Consider the following 11,881-nt stretch of genomic DNA (forward strand, 5'->3'; position numbering starts at 1 on the left):
GTCCTAGCTCCCTGGGCACATGCAATACTAAGCTTGAAAAGAGGGATCCCTGGCTGTGTTGCCAAGCAGGAGGAAACTGGAAGACATGTCAGGTATGTGCCAGCCAGGAGGCAGAGTGGGACACCCTGTTAATGTCAATGGGATGAGAGCTTAAAAGTCCCTGGGATAGCTTTGATGGGATTTGCTCACTTGCATTGGAAAGGGAGAAATATGGGACTGTGGAGAGAGCTGAGATCTCCTACGGTGATAGCAGATGGATCAGAAGACAGAAGCAGAGAGAGGTGGATTGAAGGGGAGAGAAAAGGTGGAGAAATGGTCTGAAGTACCTCTCCTCTCTCTTCCAAGTTTGTTTCCAATAGTAAGAGCATCTTGACAGAACCAGTGCAAAACCACAAGTTTGAGGCAACGTTTCCCAGCGTTTTCCTGTTATTCAAGGTTATTAAATCTGCACGATCCTGAAAAGGCTGGCAACAGTTTCCTTGGGTGAAGTATGCATTTCTAGAAAGACAGGACTTATCCAGCAGTTGGCCCAGGAAGGCTGTGAAGAGGAGATAGCCAAGGTGCATGCTGAGACCAAGCCACCTGTCTGTTGAGTGAGAGAGTGTCAGAAAACCACCTCCAGCCCCAAGATAACTCAGCTGCCGGAAATGACTCTGATGAGGGAGCAGACGAAGAAGCAGGGAAGAGAAGTGATCTGTTCTTCCTGAGCCTGAAATGTTCCTTCTGGGTTTCTCCCTCCTCCAGCAGCAGCAGCTGTGGCTCCCTCAGCCACTGACATTCTGAACATTTCCACAATGAGGGGCTCCATCCTCCCCTCAGTTTCACATCTCCCTCTGGGGTCCTTAGCTCTGGGGACACTGCTATTTCTTCTGGGAACAGAAGTCTCTCCTGTTTCTCTCACGTCTCCCCTTTCCTTCCTCAGCTGCCTGGGAATAAGTGCTTCCCCCCAAATTCCCCAAGACAGGAGAGGAGCCCTGCTCTGCAGCAGCCCAGGGCTTCTGGCCGTGTCTTGTTCTGCTGGGATAACACACAGTGCGAGAGAGGAGAGGGGGTCTGCCACAACCACAGAGATGACAAGGACAACCTACTTCTACTCCAGGAGAAAGGGTGAGGGGTCAGCAGGGAACTGGGGGAGGGATCAGGGGGCCACCCCCTACTTCCAGGGAGCACACGGGGCACCCACTGGAGTGCTGCACTGCAAGGGGTGGAGATAGCAATAGCCCTGCAGCCCAGAGCTTAAAGGGCATGTGAAGGGGTGGGGTACTGCAGATGGGGTGCCCTACTACCACGTCCTTTCCAGGTTAACTCCAAACTGATCCCATGCACCAGGCATGGTAGAGAGAACAAACTGTTCCTTCTCATTAAGTTAATGTGACCTGGGTAGGCACAGACCTGGGCTGCGCTGAGCTGTATAAATCACTTGGCAAATTTGGCAATGCTGCCACAAACATGTCCTTGTCTTGATCTGGGAGGGAGCACCGTGCTTTCATATAAATGTCCTTTTGCTCAGCAGTAGAAATAAGGAGTGATCTATTTCTAAGAAAATCCCATGAAAACTTAAAAGAACAATGCCAGTGAGTCTCAGCATGGGCAGTATTTGCACTATGTGCTAAACCCCAGCTCATTAAGAGCAAGCCTCCTTTGTTTCAGTTTATGCCAAATGCCTCTTGCCCTCTCATCCTTGGAGAAGAGCCTGCCACTGCCCTGTTCAAAGCCTGCCTCAGGTATTTGTACATATTGATGAGATCTCCCCTGAGACTTCTTTTCTCTGTGCTGAGCAGACCCCGCTTGCTCAGCCGATCACCGTGACACAGATGCTCCAGTCTCCTCTTCATGATCTACGTAGCCCTTTGTTTGACTGTCTCCAGTATGTCTGTGACACACAGTTCCCTAGCCAAAATGCACACACCCTCACCCTCTGGAGTCACAAGCACACTCACATTCATGCATCTCTCAAGTGTCATCAGAGGTCCTCAGCCCATCTAGGGGCTGGAGCCTGGGCCCTTGTGGTGGGTTGACCCTGGCTGGGGGCCAGGTGCCCACCAGAGCTGCTCTATCACTCCCCTCCTTCACTAGACAGGGGAGAAAAAAGCATAAAGAAAAGCTTGTGGGTCTAGATAAGGACAGGGAAAGATCACTCGCTAATTATTGTCATGAGCAAAAAAGACTGAACTTAGAGAGGAAATTCATCTAATTTATTACTAAGCAAAACAGAGTAGAGGAATGAGAAATAAAATCGAATCTTAAAACACCTCCCCCACCCCTCCCATCTTCCTGGGCTTGACTTCACTCCCGGCTTCCACCTCCTCCCCCCTCAGCAGCACAGGGGTACGGGGAATGGGGGTTGTAGTCAGTTGATCACACGTTGTTTCTGCTGCTTCTTCATCCTCAGGGGGAGGACTCCTCTCATCATTCCCCTGCTCCAGCATGGAGTCCCTCTCATGGGAGACAGTCCTTCATGAACTTCTCCAACGTGAGTCCTTCCCACGGGCTACAGTCCTTCAAGAACTGCTCCAGCGTGGGTCTCTCCCATGGGGTGCAGACCTTCAGGAGCAGACTGCTCCAGCATGGGTCCCCCACGGGGTCACAAGTCTTGCCAGCAAACCTGCTCCAGCGTGGGCTCCTCTCTCCACAGGTCCTGCCAGGAACTTGCTCCAGCGTGGGCTTCCCACGGGGCCACAGCCTCCTTCAGGTGCCTCCACCTGTCTGGCATGGGGTCCTCCATGGGCTGCAGGTGGAATCTCTACACCCCCTCATCCTTCCTCCATGGGCTGCAGGGGGACAGCCTGCTTCACCATGGTCTTCACCACAGGCTGCAGGGGGATCTCTGCTTCAGCACCTGGAGCACCTCCTCCCCCTCCTTCTTCACTGACCTTCTCACTCCTATCTCTGGCTATAAAAAGCTCTCTCTAACTTGTTTTTTTCCCTTCTTAAATATATTATGACAGAGGCACTGATTGGCTTGGCCTTGCCAGCTTAGAGCTGGCTGGCATTGGCTCTATCAGACACAGGGGAAGCTTCTAACAGCTTCTCACAGAAGCCACCCCTGTAGCCCTCCCCCCGCCACCAAAACCTTGCCATGCAAACCCAACACAGCCCTCTTACCCAGCATGGGAGTGTTCTTCTCTCTGGCTAGGCCAGCCTCTTGTTCAATAGCAAAGATACAGGCAATCACCCACTCCTCTCACAACTGCAGATCCCTCAGACATTACCACAGCTTGGTAATATCAGCCTGTGTAATATCCATGTGCTGGCCGTGGGCTCCCTTACCCACCTCTGGCTCAGATTTTAGATGCAGCTTTTCCTCCCACTCACTGCCTACACCAGCTTGAAATATGCTAGCAAATTCCACATATGCACCCATGCACATTGGGTTAAATTCACTAAGAGAAATGAGAAACACACCGAGGTCCCTCCAAGTCACTGGTTTTTAGACCTCCCACAAAAACATGTGCAATGCTGACAGCGAGATGTATCCCCCTGTGACATGCTCTTCCCTCTCCAATTGCTGGTATTCACACCTTGCTTACACCCCAGTTGCTTCAGCTGCTGGCACAGACACTGACAGGTTCTGTGACCAGAGGCCTCTTCTCCAGCTGCTGGCACTGAGACCTTGCTGCACACATCCTGGTCTGCTCAGGTGTTGGCACTCAGGTCTACAACCCCCATGGCCATTGGTGGTTTGCCCAGTTACTGGCACCCAGATCTCTCTTTCACACCACTCTCTCTGTTTACTGGCACTCACAAGTGGCAAAAGGAGTGATGTTGCACAGAAGGATGGTTCAGAAAGGATTTAATAAGGCAGCTGGGGGAGGGATTGCGGTGAAGAGGCACAGGGCTCCTCCCAACAAGTGCACTGACCAGCCCCTGCTTGGGTGCAGGTACCTCCTTTTATCCTTTCTCTTGCCTCCCAGTGCTCCTCCCCAGTCCCCTCCATGGCCCCACCTTTGACCTTTCCCCTAAACATTGCTTAATAAGAGTTGCCTAGTCCCGCAGGACCCCCTCAAACATCCATAATCCTCCTGTTCCTCCTGTCCCTTCTTGTCACTTCCCAAGCTCAGCCTGACCCACTTCAAAGCCACACCCGCAGTTTCCTAATGGCCCATCAAGTAGAGGCTGAAGAGCTCTGATCTCCCTCCTTGGCTCCCTTATCACTTACTCAGAGATTGGTGTCCTTGTGTGCTTTGTTTGTCACTGTTCCTTTTAGTTCCTCTTCCCTGTGAAAGGGAAAGGGACCTGATCTCACCACCTTAGAGAACCAGTCACTCTCACCTTCCACATGCCCTGACAGTGGCCTCTGCTGAACTTGCTCAGGTGTGTGAGTTCCTCCAGACACTGAAAGGCTCCTGAGCCCAGAGGAAAATGGGTTTCTGGAGGCAAGGCTCTGGGGGGAAGCCCCAGGTGGGGTCCAAATCTCATCATTCTTACCCCATCCAGGTGAGAATGGGGCTTCTCATCCACCTCCCAGTACCTCACAGAGATTTTTTTCTCCAGGGGCAGAGGCTCAGCTTTCTTTGTCACCTCAGAAGGCCTCACTGCAAACACCTGATACCATGGCCTATGGAGCTGACATCACTCCATTGCTAAGAACATCTTGGCCTGCTAACACCACTGTTTTTGTCAGCTTCCAGCACAGATGCTTTCCAGGGTCAGCTCTTTGCTTTCCAAAACAGACAGACCATCACAGAAGAAGCACGCACACACGGACAAACTAGAGTGCAGCTCTGCAGACATCAGCTGCTTTCCGCTGGGCAGAGAAGCCAGAGGGACTCTGAGGCACAGGGATTCCCCCCAGCCAAGCACTGGTGAGTCCCCAGAACTGGAGGAGAGACATGAATAGCAGGGGGACAGCTCAAGCAGTTGAACAGGGAATCTTGTCCAGTGTCTGGTTGATGGGTCTTGCTCACAAGGTGAGGCTTTCATTGATCCCCAGATGCTGGGCTAGGAGGACATTTTCCTTCCTTGGGCTTCTTTGGCTAGGAGGGAAAGCCACAGGAACACTCATGTTTCCTACATAGAGCCCCCTTCTCCAGTAGTGGTCATGGTTGAATGCTGAGGGAAGAGTTAGAGCTGGACAAGCAGCTGGGATACTTCTCCTGAATACTCACTGCTGTGTCCTGCTGTCTTGGGTCTGGCTGAGGTGGAGTTAATTCTCCCCACAGCAGCCCTCATAGTGCTGTGCTGTGTATTGGTAGCTAGCAAGGTGTTGACAACACACCAGTGTTGTGGCTGCTGTTCGGCAGTGCCAGCACACGCCAAGGCTGTCTCGCCAACATTTCTTCCCCCGCCTCAGCGGCAGGCTGAGGGTGGGCAAGACCTTGGGAGGGGACACAGCCAGGACAGCTGACCCAAACTGACCAAAGGGATATTCCGTACTACATGACGTCTGCTCAGCAATAAGAAACTGAGACACAGGAGGAGGAACGGGACAGGGGCACTTGTTGGGGTTTTTTCACAACATTTGTCTTCCAGAGTAACGAGTACACGTACTGAAGCCCTCCTTCCCAGGAAGTGGCCAGACATCACCTACTGATGGGAAGTAGGGAATAATCTTTTGCTTTTTGCTTTGATTCTGCATGTGGCCTTTTGCTTTAGCTACATTAAATTGCCTTTATCTTGACCCACGACTTTGGGGTTGTCTTTTCCATCTTCTTTTCTCCCCTCCCCGCCTTGCTGAGGAGGGGAGTGATAGAGCGGCTTAGTGGACACCTGGCATCCAGCCTAGGTGAAACCACCACACCCACACAGTTTCAGCATCTCAGGCTTGTTCCTGAGTCTGCTGCAGCAATGCACCCTGGGGGCAAGGAACGCCAACAGCATCCTGGGCTGCAGTACAAAGAGCAATCATTCCCCAGGGTACACCCTCCCCTTCTTGGGCAGTGCTGCACACTGAGGGGCATGAGTGTGGGCTCAGCATGCAGAGATAGAGAGCACTGTCCTGGAGCTCTGCATCCTGCACACGCAGAAAAACCTGGGAGTCCTCTGCAGACACCACAGAGGAGAACCTCCCTGAATGCACGCAAGCTTTGTACTTGCTCAGCCACAGCAGCACCTGAGGGGGCTGGTTTGGGACCTGCTGGTACCAGTAGATGTAGGGATTGGGATCGGTGGTGGAGAAATTGCAGTGCAGCGTTGTGTTGTGTCCTGCCTGGATGGTCCTTTCTGGAGGGAATTGGAGCACAGAGTCCTTCTGCACGTCACCTGTACAGGCAGAAAGGAATTTCAATGCTCCTTGCACTGACCCAGCCTTCTCCTCATGAGTTGGGCCATTCCTACACAAGCTGACAGCATTTCACCTGAGCCTGGATCTGTCCCCAGGTAGCCATCACTGCTTTTCAATCCTCCTTAGGGATGATGTTGGTTTGCAGGAAGAAACGTGTCTGTGGTGTTTGAAGCCCTCTGCAGCCCTGGAGATCAACCACAAGCAGGACATGAAATGTTCAAGGGACCCGAGACACAGTGGAGTGCAGGCCCCTGAGGGCTGCTGTCCACACTCCATCAATGCTGCCTAGAGTCCCCTGAGATAAATGGGGGCATGCAAAGCCTCCACCAGGGCTGGCAGAGCAGACCCACGTCACTTGGGAGAGGCAGGCCATCCTGGAACAGCAGTAGGACAACAACTAAGTACCGTTGGGCTTCTCAGGTGGCCTGGATGATGCTTCAGGAGCAACAGATTCCAACTCAGAGGGCGAGATCAAGCTGGAAAGTCAGCACCCTCCAGATGAGCTTCCACATGCAGTGCTGGGGTGGGATTGCCTGAGAATACATCCCTAGAACCATTCCTGTTGCCTGTGGGAGGAAACAAGATCACAGAGATGTGGTTACCAGCTGTTGGACAGAGAAACTGGCATGGACTCAGGAACATAGGGGCTCCCTCCAGCACTGGTGATTCCCCTGAGAAGGAAAAGAGACACGAAAAAGAGTGGGACCCTTCTCCAGCAGTGGACGAGTGCAGGAAGGGCTTGAGCAGAGAATCTTGTCCTGTGTCTGGCTGATGGGTCTTTTCACTTGCTGAGGGTTTAGCAGACACCCCGATGCGGGGCAAGGAAGAGCTCTTCCCTTCCTGGGCTACTATGGCCACGTGGCAAAAACATAAGAGCAGTTGTGCTTCCTAACACAAGCTTCATTCTCCAGCTGTGGCCATCAGTGGAGGCACAGGGAAAGGGAACAAGAAGACAAGCGGATAGGTTACTTGCACTGAGTACTCGCTCCAGTGTACCAGCTATTTTAAGGAGAGGGCATTTACATGCCTGGTTTGGCTTGTGCGTGGTGTAGCCTGCAATGGGTCTGGTCCAGGTCAGGTTTCTTGGACCCTTTCCATCATCAAAGACCCAAAGAGCTGTAAAAGTCACACTGCCATGTGCTTCACAGCAGCACAGGCTGGGGAGGCAGAGACCCAGCCTCACCACAGCCTCCAGGTGCCACTGCTGGGCAGGCTGAGCTCAGAGCTATATGCAAGCAGTGACAGGGAGGGAAGCACCCCTCAGAGCATGCCCCACGTTTCTGTGCAGTGCTGCATACTGTGGGCACCGCTGTGGGTTCAGTGCACAGAAATAGGCAGTGCCATCCTGGAGCTTGGCATCCCGCACATGCAGAAACACCTGGGAGGTCTCCACAGACAGTGTAGAGGAGAACCTCCCTGAATCCACTTGAGGTTTCCATTTGTCCACCCGCAGCAGCATCTGAGGGGACTGAGTGTGGCACTGCTGGTACCAAAACATGTATGGATTGGGATCGCTGGTGGAGAAATTGCAGTGCAGAGTTGCATTGTGTCCCACCTGGATGGTCATTTCTGCTGGGAACTGGAGCACAGAGTCCTTTTGGGCATGACCTGTAAAGCCAGAAAGAGCTTTCAGCTTTGCTTGCCTGTGTCTGTTTCCATCTATCACTTCATCAGCTTGCTAACTGTCCCCGCTTCCCATCTCGCCTTTCTCTGAAGCCTCTGAAACGCTGACCTGTTTGTCCCTGCACACTTCTTCCACAAGTTCTTGCCACTTCTCACCCCCCCACCCCCATCTCCCTGCTTTTCATGCTGGTCTTTCAGTCCACTGATTCTCTCCATATCTGTCTCTGAGCTATGTTAACTGCTCGTCTCTCCTCCAGCAGTAGAAGACGTCAGCTGCTCCTCTCCCACCTCTGACCATATCTTCTTGCTAGAACAGTTCCTCCGTATGGCACAACCCGTCCTCTGACCTTGCCCTGTCCTTGTATGGCATTTCAGCTCCTCTTGCATCGAGTTAGCCTTCACCGTTTGTCCCCCAAGGTTTACGACCACCCCTACAGAGATTGGTAGCATTGCCTGCAATACATCGAGGAGAGAAGCTCCTAGATGCCTCATTGCTCCGTTCCCTGGCAGCTTTCCTTCCTTCAGGCTACCTATGTATTAGCAGCACATTCAGGAATGCTCAGTACCTGCAAATGTAAAGTGAGGTCATATTCCTCCCCTTATGCCCGTTCCTCCTGACATGTCCCAGATTATTTGCTGTACCCGTCTGCAACCCCTGCTCTCCCTACAGAAACACTCCCAGGTTCCCTGGGGAGTCAGGACTCACGTCTGCCTGCTTCCACCACCAGCTGCACAAACCCTTGCCTTATTCTCCCCAGCCTGAAAGTCACATCTCACCAAAGTCTGCCAGTTCCACCAGGGCTGCCAGGAAAATGAGGACCATGTCACGCTCTCCCTTCATGGGGTGCCCCAGCACGAGGGTCTTGATGCTTGCAACTTGACGTCTTCTGCTGCCTCTGCCAGATCAAAGAAGCCTCCAAACCACAGCCCAGAGGGTGGAGCAAAACTCTCTCCCTGCTGCTCCAGGCAGGCCCCTTTGGGTTTCTCCCCCAAACTCTACCATGGACCTGTCTTGGCAAAGCTGAATAAGGGAAACTAATTAGCATAGAACAATTTTAAAACAGAATATATAACTGGGCAACACTTGAGTCAGGCCCCACAAACTCAGGCTTCACCTGTCTCATGTTCCAGTATGAAAGAAAACAATTAGTAAAATAGTTAAAATGTAGAAACAGGATAAGAGAAGCCGTAAATTAGGGAACAGTCCTTGGGTATGAACTAGAAAAAAGACACAAAGTTTGAGGCATCCTGATAAAGGGGGCCCGATATGCCAACAAGCCTGGGACCATCTGGGCAGAACGGATGACAAGGTTGCTGACCTTGCAAAACGGAGATCGTGAAGAAGAGGTCACCCAACTGTGTACACTGAAGAAGAGGAGAAAGAGGAAGATTTGAGGAGGACGACCCCTGACGACCACCTGAGAAAGAAACTGTGCAGGCGTATCAGGACATTAGCATATATTCATGAGTTCCTGGAATAATAATTAATATCTATTAAATTTATCAGAAACCTAAGGAACATGTAACTCTTTTGTAATATAAATCACGTGCAATTTGTTTGTCGTTGAGATGCATTTTTGTGGAAATATCCCAGTGCGGCTCCCAGCGCTGCAATAAAGGATAGCTGCTTAATAATCACATTGGCTACTGAGTGAATTCTTTTTGATTCAAAGCCCTCTAGAGAGATAAAAGACTCGTGGTTTCAGTGTGACACATCCATCAAAAGGACAGGCATCCCTCACAACCTTCTCCTGACATCAACCACCTAGCCAGCTGCACAGGCTTGCACCCAGCCCTGCAGGAGATGGAGAAGGCACCCCTGCACCCACCCATGTCCACCCTATCCCTGGGAGTGTCTAGATGGAGACAGGACCAGGCACACAATGAAGTGCCTGGGCCCAGGTGTTACACACTCTTTCCCTTCACCTCTGGCCATAGAGGAGGCACCTGAAGAGAAACACAACTGTAAAGAGCACCTGCTGCAGAAAACAGCCGCACAGGGACAGACACACTCCCTCCCTCTGGCAGGAAGAAGACTCTGCAACACAGCTCTCTGTTGTACAGGCAGTCCCTCTGTGTCCCTTCGCCTACCCACATTACCCACAACCTCCAGCTGCTTGTCCCACCCTGGGCCCCAGAACCCCAATACTCAGGCAAGCAAAAGGGCCACTTGATTTTAATGTCTTCTGCTGCCTGCTGCCTGGAGCAGGGCTCCTCTGCCACTGCTCGCCCAGGGACCTTTGCTCACATGCTGGGCAGGGACTGCAGGAAGCAGGTGATCAGCATAGCAGCCCCCCATTCACAACCCTGCTCCCACAAGGCCTTCAGCATCCTGTTGTTTGTTGAGACCATGGCAGCAGGACAGTGGACTGCCCTCTGCTCTCCAGTGACTGCAAAGGAGTTCCCTTGTAATACAGCGACAGCTGCCACACCAGTGCCCAGCTGAAGCAGAGAAGAGGGCTGAACCTTTCCTGTCTGCCTCGGAAGCCTGTGAACACGGACTTTCACAGTTGTGCCAGCTCCTACAGCCACACAGGCCACAGCGGGGACTGGAGGGGCCCAGGACCCCATGATCAGGGGCCTCTTTCCAGTTCTCACTCACCTCAGACCTTCAGCCCCATAGGGCAACTTAGCAAATCTCTTTGTGGCTCACTGCTGAGGTTGGACCTTGAGTCTCCGATGTGCCATTCAACAAGTGCCCAGCTCAAGCTTCTCTCCAATCTCCTGGACTTCACTTCAACACCAAAGGCTCTTAGTTGGAGGTAAAGGGGAATCCTGTGCATCAAGCTCTCTGTCCTGACCACGAGCCACTGTGGGATGCCCTTGTAGGTGTCTGTGAGAATCAGTATCGCTTTCTCGCGTTGGTTGCGAGGTAGAACTACCAGCTCAAAAGGATGCCTCTCCAACACCCACAAGAGCAATTGGGAAGTGGACTGTGGAGCCTGAGGAATCAGTTTGTAACTGTGTCTCTGAGCTGATTTACAGAGTTCCCAAGAAACCATTTCTGGTTGAGGTTTCAAAGCAAGGCCTTGTATTGGCAGTGGTTCAGCTGGGTCTTTCTGTTCGACCAGGGCCTGGCAATGTCAGTGGGATGAAAGGGATGCCCAGGCGCTGCCCGTTGAGCAGCAGCAATGTCCATTTGGTGCCTGCGGCAGGACCGAGGGCTGTCCAGCTGCCCGTGGGCAGGAGGATCTCTGCTGCCTGCCTCCCTGTGCACAGCAGAAAGGCGCTGCTCCTCTCCGGGAGCCAGCGGGGCCGGCGGCTGCAATCGGTCCTTCCCGGACACCGCCGGACATCGCCACCGCTCCGGCCGTGATTCCTGCCCCGCTGCCGCTACCGGCACTGTGCCGGGGCATTTCTGTCTGCGCCCCGGTGGGAGTGCAGGGGTCAGCATGGGGTGAGGGGCAGGAGAAGGTTTCTGCGCATCGGGGGCCCGTCCCAGGCAGGGCTGCGGGGCGTGGGGTCTGCGGGGCCCCGGCGGGCCTGATGCCGGTGCCAGTCGGGCGGGGGAACGGGCGCGGAGCCGGGCGGGGCCGGGCGGGGCGAGGCGGCCCCGGCGGGCGGAGCGGCAGCGCCCCCTGGCGGGCCCGGCCGTGGCTGTCCCCCCGCCCCCGACACACACGCCCGGCCCCGCCCGCCGCCCTTCCTGGTTCCTGGGTCCTGGTTCGTCGTTCGTGGTTCGTGGTTCGTGCCCGGCCGCAGCCCAGGCTCCTCTCCCCGTGTCTCCCACGGCGCAGTAATACACCGCCGCGTCCCCGCGCCGGGGCCGGGCGAGCCACAGGGCGCTGGACCGGCGGTCTGCCGCCACCCACAGCCGCCCCGGCGGGTCCTGCACTGGTTTATCTCCCGTGAATCCTGTTACTATGTGTTGCGGTGCCTGGTCTGAAAGCCGACGGTACCACTGAAAACTGTCAGCCTGAAGGTTGGGGTGTGAGCAAGTGATATTGATGCCGGTGCCCTCGGTGGTCTCTGCCGATGGCTCCTGCTGCACCTGGGCTCTGCCCACAGCCACTGTCGAGAAAGAAGAAAAAGGAC

This window comes from Balearica regulorum, chromosome 24, assembly GCF_011004875.1.
Source record: "Balearica regulorum gibbericeps isolate bBalReg1 chromosome 24, bBalReg1.pri, whole genome shotgun sequence".
In the NCBI taxonomy this organism is placed as follows: domain Eukaryota; kingdom Metazoa; phylum Chordata; class Aves; order Gruiformes; family Gruidae; genus Balearica; species Balearica regulorum.